Consider the following 9,648-nt stretch of genomic DNA (forward strand, 5'->3'; position numbering starts at 1 on the left):
GAGTTTGGAAAAGACTATGTGGGGTAAAAGACAGCCACGAGAGCTGGAAAACAGGGCCAGGTACCTGATATTCCTGATCCTCCAATTTTCTACACTTAGCCTCAATTCCTGGCAGCTTCCCCAGCTGCAGAACTGTATGTGTATGTGTGAGCGGTATTTTAAATTAAGCAGTGAGTGCTTTCAGCTCATCATAAACATGCTAAAAAGCTTCAGCCACGGCCTAAACCCCTCCCGCCCCTTACACACAGGCAGCAGCTGGGGCCATTCGACCCCACACTCTAATGCGCGTTGCCTATGACTCACCGACAAAAAAGACTGCATGTTTCAGTCTCCCTGGGTAGCTGATTCCTAGTTGTGGTGAGAAATTTCAGTCTGAATTTGGAAGGGCCTCAGCCCCGCCCTACTAACTGAACATTCTACGACATATGGAGCACCTACTATGTGCAAGGCATTGTGGGTAAGTCCATTAATCTCTCTGGGCTTTCCATTTCCTCAGCTTCAAAATGCATGTAACAATCCTGCCTGCTTTACTTCCCTACCAGGACTGTGTGTCTCAGCCACCTTGGTTTTGCATTTCTGGAACTTTCTCCAAGTCTTTTCCTGCCCCAGGGTCTTTGCATATACTACTCCTGCCTGGGCTGCCTTTGCTCTTGCTTTTAGCGCAGGAAGCGTCTTCTTAACATTTCAGCGTCAGTCTAAATGTTCCCTCCTAATTGAGCCTTTGGCAATGCTTCCTTAATTATTGCCTACCTTTTTGGGTTATTATGCCTATTTCTATTTGTCTCCCCACTGGAATGAAAGCTCCAACAGGACAGGGACCTTGTCTGTATTGCTCAGCAATGTGTCCCACTTATCTAGAGTACTGCTTGGCACATAGTAGGGTGACATAAGTAAAACCATCTGGGAAGTATTTTCTCCCTGAGGTTCTTGCCAAACATATGGTTGCTGAGGGAAAAATCATGGCAGAACTGTGTCATTCCATATGAAAACAAAATAAAGGCTAAAAGGGAGGAGTTTGTTGAAAACTTCTGTTTTAGAAACCGGTCCTTGGAGTCTCATCACCAGACACAGTCTTGTGAAATTAAACAAAAGGACTAAAAAACATAAAAACTGAACTCTTTATTGGGTGCTTACTCTGTGCCAGGAACTGTTCTAAGCGTTACACAGATTATCTCATTTAATCCTCATAATAACCCAATGACGTCAATTCTATTATTAGCTCCATTTAACAGAAGAGGGAATTGAGGCTCTGAGATGTTAAGCAAAGTGCTCAAGTTCACGAAGCTGGGGAGAGAGGACCAAAAGTTGAACCCAAGGCAGTCTGAGTCTGAGACCATAAACTAAATCTTCTAGCCATCTGCAGCCTCCACCTTACACTACACCACAGCCGTCTTGTGACTTTTGGGCATATTTCTACTACAGCACTGTCATACCGCACAGCAGGGACTTGTTTATTTGTCTGTTTTTCCCACTAGACTAGAAGCTTTTCAAGTGCAGGGACTGGGTTTCCTTTATTTTGGCTTCCCCTGCGTCTGGAATATAGTTTGCTGCAGTTTAAGTACCAATCAATTTTTGTTGAATGAATGAATGAGAGAGGGAGGGAGTGAATCCATGTTCCTTAATTTCTTCAGGCTTCAGGCTTACAGGCTCATGTTTATTTCCCTGGTAACGTGTAGCACCGGGGACAAGAGTGTTCTGGTGCAAGAGGTCCGTCTCATCACAGGGTACAGGGAAGACTAGCTCCAAGAAAACCAAAGCAGTGTTGTATAGAGCAAAGCACTTCATCCAAAAGCTTTCATTTCGTCATCCAATCTTGAAAGTAGCTGGACCTGTTTAGGACTTAAACAAACTTTCAGTGTTCAAATCCCATCTCAAATCCTTTGCAGAATGAGGCAGGGTGTGGGGAGGTGGAGAGGGGAAAGTTATAAATAAACAAATACCCACAAACCGGCTGGTTTTTTAAACAGCATTTGCTTCAATCAGCGCCGCCCCAGTTTCCCAACTGGCCTCTGTCATGAGAACAAGTGGGAACTTTCATACTGAATGGCTTTATTTTATTTTATTTTTCAACCAGATGAATGGCAGGAGTTTTGGCTCAGGAGGCAGGTTTCCACTCTTCGGCACACAGTTTGCTGCCCTACTGTGCCCCATCCATCACACACAGTGCCCTGCACAACATACGCAGTCATCACATCTGCTACTTCAGCCCTTGAAAATAATTGGGTCATTGTTTTATTACAGCAGTGAGAGAGCTGCAAGCTTGTTAGGATTATGTCACTGATATTTGCGTGAAAAGGCAATCATGATATGCTGGTCATTTAACACAGCTGGGAATGCAACTGAGTTGTCATTGTTTGAGGTTCTCATCCAGCCCCTCTGACTTGGTCTCACCACCCAGTCAGTGTAAATGGATCGCTCTGATGTATGTCACCTTTAAAATGTTTTATATCTCTTCAAAGGACCAAGCAGAATCTAACTCTTTTGATGTACTTGGATTTTTCTGCTTATAGGCATAGCAGTCTGAAGGTGAGACACTTGCTTTTCTTGTGTGTGGGAGTTGTACACCCTAGTGGCAAGATGCTGTAATACAGATGACATTCGTTCACTGTTGATCACAGCCAAAGACAGTTTTGGCTCAACAACAAATGAGGGCTAATGTTATCTGGGGTGGGGCAGGGGGAGACTGTGTAGACAAGTCATGCATCAGAGTTCTGTGGTGACTCCTATTGTGTGCCTATTGCAATAGGACCTGTGTTTTCATTAAAGTTGTCAGAATGCGTAAGCAGGGGTCTCTTCCAATGGAATTCAAGCATATTAGCATTTATAACAGGTATTAACAATGGCAGAACATCTTAGTTCCAAACCAGGGAATGATTAGGCTTGATTATAAAAGGATAAACACAGCTCAAATTCATGTGCCAATTTTTCTATTGCAACTCATCGATCCTCTTCTCCCATGGTGTGCCAGCTGGAGTAGTATGGCATGTGGCCGGTAAGGTATTCTTTGAAGGAATCTATTGCAGACACTTGCCAATCCCTCTTCTGGTCCCAGTCTTTGCCAAACCAGCTCTGTGCCCTTGCCAGCCACCTTGAGGTATGACAGGCAGAGTTGGCCCCACAAGGGAGTCAGCTGAAGGGATGCAGTAGTTTAGATGCAAATCTCCAAAAACCCAATCACCATGGCTATAAAGAACTCAGGTTCTTGAATTTTTCTTGGCAACCAGCTCTAATTTCTTTGGTATTTGTGTTATTTTTGGTTCCTGGCTTTTATCTATCTTTTTCTTACGGCTTTCGTTTCCCTTTCTGTAAAATGACGCCCTTGTTAGGATGAAACAAGAGAACAAGTCCAGACTTGGCACAGTGCCTGGCACAGAGTAAGTACTCAACAAATGGTAGCCATTGCCTCCTTTTCCTTGCCCAGGTTTCTTCTGGGTTTGTTCTCTGCACCCCCAGTATGGACCAAGACCAGTTCCCTCCACTGACTAGTGAGCCAGGTCACCACCCCTCAGACAAGCTGGACTCCCTTCTCTTGTCCTTACCTGTCACCATGGAGCACTCAGTGTAACCACAAGCAGACCTCTGCCAGCTGCTGACACTAACCTATTGAATTCTGGCAGAGAAGAATAAGTTTGTAGACAGGAATTTGCATGTCTGAGCCAGAAGAAAGACCAGGAGGCAAAACCATATTTACCTGCCCTCCCCAGTTGTGAGCAAATCACCCACATTCTGGTTAAAACCAGATGTTTCACACCCGTGACTGCAATGCCACACATCAAACAATTGCTTACAAGGAACATAGAGTGGTTTTCACATCAGAAATGTAACCTGTAGGTTACTTCTCAAATTTCCTAAAAGCAACTACCACACCTGGGTATCTTTCCCTTGAAAATGACAACTTTGTTGGGCATTTTGTAGGGACTTAAATTCGGAAGCTCAGGAAGCTTTCGTGTGCTCCTTCCAACGGGATCTCTGCTTTAATTTGCAGGGAGTTAATATATCGGAGAAGATAAGAGATCTTCCCCAAACTCACCTGCTCTTTGAAATCACTATTCAGATGTCTTGGCAAACAGCCAATACAAACACTAAAAAAGAGACAGAGAATGCAGGAATCATGAATGCTATTCTCAGTGCATGTCCAAACAAGAAAGGAGAAAAAATAATGTCCAAACAAGAAAGGAGAAAAAATGGGGAAAGAGGAGAAAGCACAGTTTTTGTAGCCGAGACTACAAGCTGATCCCATCCCTTCAAATCTTGTCCCCAACATGCTCAGAAAGAGGAGAGAGGATGCGTGATGGTATCATGACAGCAGACTTCCCTGCTGGGTTCTCTTTGCCGTGCCTGCAATGCTCTCCAGGCTGACAAGTTGCATCAGGGCCAGAAATACAGGGTCAGTCATCCAGTGAGGCCAATACCATGATCAGTTCTCAGCCACTTTGATTCCGTTTTTCTGTTGCAGAGTTTTTGGTTATTAGCGTGGTTATTAGTACCCACTGGGGAGGAGGATAGAGATGAAGCTAACACAGTCGGTCATTCCTTATGTGTCAGGCTCTGTGCTTGTCCTTTCCAACATTTCATCATATTCTGAGGGATGCTCTCAGGTCCAACCACTCTGTGGTTATGATGTGAAGTGGTGGCTTCCTTCTATGGTTTATTCTATTAATGCGAATTTTCCAGTGTTTTCAATACTACGTATTACATGGTAAGAGACAGGTGGTTAGATGTTGAACCAGTTCTTATTGAGGATTTTCTCACTCCTTCAGACCTCATGCAGATGCTGAAGGATGTCTGGAGTTTGTTTCATGCCATTTCACTGAAAACACATTTATTAATTGATCATATAGTTCTTTTTAAAAAGAGAGACTTTTGCTATAGCGTATGTGCACTCACCAGAGAGACAGAAAGCAAGAAAGCATCCCCCAGAGAGGCTGTCCCTGCTGCAATCTTTTCTCCTCCATTCTGTCTTGGGATCTTAGGCGTACACACACTGATGTGAGTTTTAAGCCACTGGGTCCAGGGCTCGAACCGTGGTATACCACATGGGTATCCAGCAACATAACCATTATGCCATCTGCTCGTCCCCAAATAGTTATTTCTGAATCCTTATTATGGGTGAGGTCTATGCTATAGTATGCTTTATGTACCACATTTTATCCTCACCACAAAGCTGTGGAATGAGAACTGTCATTCTAATTTTACTGTGAGGACAGTAGGCTCAGGGGCATAATGCAATATCATACAGCTAGTAAGTGGGGACTTGGGTTTCAAATCCAGGTTTTTCTGACTCAATGACACTATACTTCTTCCAGATAGCATAATGTAGGCCTCTTCACAGTCCTTCAAACAAAATACATCATAGGGAAATTTTTCTACACTACACGTTGCTAATAGTTACTGTTGCTGCTGCTACGACGACAACAATATAGGATCTTCAAAAAGTGGAAATGTGTATTATGAAAAAACTATGCATGGATTTTAATTTTCTTTGCAGCAATATACACTTGTACTTTAATTCCATTTTTCCATCAACTATTTGAAGCCCCCTCATACTATAAATGCTACTATTAGCAGTAGTACTATTACTCTTACTATTACTCTTACTATTTAATCCAACATTGTATTTTCCAGCACTGGGAGGGGCTTTATACCCAGCTGCAAACTGTATTGCTCAAACTCAGGCTTGCATGATCCGAATGTGCCCATTCTACTTTTCTATACAGCTTTTAATGTAACACAGGAGATGTGGACATATATACTTTGGGTAAGTTATTGACTGCTAACTCAACACTCATAAAACATTAACTGAGCACATATTAGTTGAGGAAGCTATAGCTTTGTCCTCAGGTTGCTTGGAAGACTTTCCAGGCATTCAGATATGGGAAGCACACATTTAAACATATTGGGTCATCAGAAAAGTCTTGATGCATTTTTGCACAGAAAACTGCACCATGACTTTTCCAATGATCCAATATTAAAGTTACCTGATGTTAAAAAGAAAAAAAGCATGACCTGTAATTAGCATCTCAGAGTATATATTAAATGGGGGGCTGTAAAGGACTTGAAAGAGGCATACTTTGTTTAGTAATAAGAACAGGAAGCAAGAGCAGATCAGCAGATGACGTTCTGGTTATGGTACTAGACTCTCACATAGCCAACCACAGTTTGAGTCCCAGACCCAGTGGCTTGAAAATCACGCTGAGCACGTGTGTGTGTGTGTATGTGTGTGTGTGTGTGTGTACGTGTGTGTGCCCCAAATCCTGAGAAGAGTGTGGAGGAGAAGGGACTGTGGTGTGGCCATCCCCCAGGGGATGATTTCTCACTTTCTCTCTCTCTCTCTCTGTCTGTGTCTCTCTTGAGCAAGCACATGCACCCTATTGCAAAAACCTAAAAGACAAACAAACAAAAAAAGAAGCAAGAGAGCTCTGTCACTGAATAGCTACATGGTTATTGTCCCCTTAATCTCTCTGGGCTTCTGTTTCCACCTTTGGGATCTCAGAATAGTAAGCTCAGTCACCATTCATTGAATGCTTTACTGTGTACCAGGCACTATGCTAGGTAGTTTTTGTTTAGTCTTCTTTTTTTAAAACAAACAAACAAACAAACAAACAAACAAAAAAACAAAAAAAACCTTTCCTACGGTCAAGAGAGAGAGAGAGAAGGACAGCACCCCCAATAGAGTCTTGATGCTGTAATCCTCTCTCGGCCTCAGTGAGCCCCAGATCATGGGCACATGCATACCCAGTGTACTTAGGTAGGTCTCTGGTTGCAAACCTGAAATCTTCTCATGTGGATCAGCTTTGCAGAGCATCATATTTTACCACTGCACCACTATCTGGCCCCTTTCCTATAAACCGGGCTCAGAGACATAAGGTAATGTGTCCCATATCACACAGCTCTTCAGTGGCTAGTTGTTTCTATCTGCAGAATCCTCTCATAACCAGTATGTTGTATCAATTCCCTTGCTTCCTGACTGAACTCCCAAGTCAAATGTTCACTACCATGTTGCCTTAACATTAAAACCAAAATAAAGGACAATCTTTTTCAGTTGACAAATATTAAAAATAGCAATTAGTAGGTAGAAATGTTCCCAGGAAGAACTATACAGAAGTGTAGAAAGGTACCCAGGGGAGTTAACAATGATTGGAGTGCAGTAGGGGCTGCAAGCTAACAGTTAACTGGATTCCCACTAACATTTACCTTCCTCCTTCATGTTCTATTCTGCAATTTCTCAGGCTACTCTAGAGAACACAACCTACCTAGGGACAGCCCAAGCTGCCATAGAAGGGCACCAGGCCAGGATCGGCAGGCCTAGGACAGTGGGACTCTGGGCTGGGAACCATAAATAACCACTCTAACAAAAACCAGCTTTGGCCAAAAGCCTTGTCATTTCTTAAGAGATTCTGTATGTCTTATAGTGACCTAGTTAGTTGAGAAAGACCTAGTCTAGCATATACAATAATAACATTTACCCTTTAGTGAGCACTTACTATTGTCCAAGACCTGTGCTAAACACTTATTAATTCAATTGCTTGTCAAAAGGGGGTACTAGAGCAAGAACTATTATTTGCCCCACTTTACACAGGAGTCATTAGGCTCAGAGAGGCTAAGTCATTTGTCCCAGTTCGTACAGCTGGTTGGAGCTTGAAATGAAACCTGAAGCATCTAGTACCAGGGCCAGAGCTCGCAATCCCAGTATTTAATAAATGTCTGTTAGAGGAATAAACAGATGAATGAATGGACAGATGTATTAATTCATTTCATTTCAACAAACCTTTACTGAGTGCTTAATATGTGTCAGCCTGTATGCTAGGTAATGGTGATTCAAATGTTTAAAACACACACACACACGCACACGTACACGCACAAATACACCTTACATGGCCCCTGTACTTAAGGAACTCATAAAAAAAAATACTCTATTATGGAATGATTTCTTCTTGGAAGAAGAAATTTGAGTTTCTTGAACAGCCAATTTTAATGATGCTATTACATTTAACCCAAAGCGGGGGTTGTGCACCAGTGAGCAGTTTCAGATCAGGTTGTGTCTTTGACTAATCAGTGATTCAGCCAGAGAATAGTTACTACCAGAAATGGAGCTGCAACTCCTATTACATTAGTTAACTTTTCTTCCGTCTATCATGTCTGTATCACGTTGAACCCTCCCACAGTAGAAAAGTTATCTGTGCCCTAATGGACAATTATCCCATCCATCATCCCCGCTGGTCTTGCTGATTGCTGGCTGTTTACTTGCCCACAGAGGAGACTTACAAATAGACACGACTGATGATGCACTGGAAAATTGCTCATTTGTATACATTTTAAATCCATGCAGAATAAATTCCTTTGCAAGTTGCCCTTTAAGTTGCATTTGTTTTGTTAGTTATATAAGAGCAAGTTATAAATTCTTTACCTGCTTGTGAAATGTGGTCTCTGTGAATATTTCAAAATTCCTTTAGGCAGCAGCCTATACAATAAGCCATATCATATTTGGTTAAATGGTGAATGAACAAAATAAACATACCTAGGGGAGGAGCAGGCCTCATATCTGGGCTGGTCATTATGTCAGGGTGATCACCATCTTCCATCATTTTCCCAAGTACTTTGAAGAGAATCCTAGGTTGGTCAGGGTGGAGATGAGGACTCATGCTGCTGAAAGTAGGAATTGAGTGTACAATGAGAGATTTGTACTGATTTTCCTGGGGACTACTACTGCAAGATTTGAAGGTACAAATATTCCTCTCCCTCATGTTCCCCCCCAAGACTGGTAACTTATTTAATTTTTTTGCTTCTTTTTGGTAGTTGCCAGAGGGTGCATATGCTTGCTAGAGAAAGACAGAGAGAGGAGGAGGGGGAAAAGCACCCTTCAATGAGACAGGGCCACACCATAATCCCTTCTCCTCCATCTCTCCATCCTGTTGGGATTTTGATCACACACACATACACAGACGCACACACACACACACACACACACACACACACACACACCTGGTGTTCTTTTTTCTTTCTCTTCTATTTTTTTTTTTGAGATTTTTGCTATAAGGTGTGTTTTCTCGCAGCAAAGACAGAGAGAGACAGTGAGACAGAAAGTGAGAAGTCACCCCCAGGGGGGATGGCCATGCTGCAGTTCCTTCTCCTTCATTCTCCTCTCAAGGTTTTGGGCACACAAGCACATGTGCCTGGCATGAGTTTCAAGCTGCCAGGTCCAGGACTCAAACTGCAGTCGACCATGTGGGAATCCAGTGCCTTAACCACTATGACACCTGTTGGCCCCCCCATACCTGGTGTTTTTCAAGCCACCAGGGCCAGGATTTAAACTATGGTCAGCCATGTGGGATTTGCTTTCTTAGTCACTAGGCTACAGGTTAGCCTATATTTAACTTTTGATCATTGTAACCAACATGCCCAGTACAATCAGAGTCACTAGTTGCCCAATGCAAAAACCCAAAAGTTGTCTCTCATTCATCCTTATTTCTCATCTCTACATTCAGGCAGGCACTGAGCTCCGCCAATTCTACTTTCTAAGCTTTCTTTGAATATGACCTATTTTTCCATTTCTACTGCCATTGCTTTAGTTCAGGACTTCCCCGCCTCCCCACTCCCCTCACTAGTCATCTCTTGCCATGAACACTGTTTTCCCATCTCCTCTCTTTG

The sequence above is a fragment of the Tupaia chinensis genome, unplaced genomic scaffold, assembly GCF_000334495.1.
Source record: "Tupaia chinensis unplaced genomic scaffold, TupChi_1.0 Scaffold144991_2, whole genome shotgun sequence".
Classification (NCBI taxonomy): domain Eukaryota; kingdom Metazoa; phylum Chordata; class Mammalia; order Scandentia; family Tupaiidae; genus Tupaia; species Tupaia belangeri.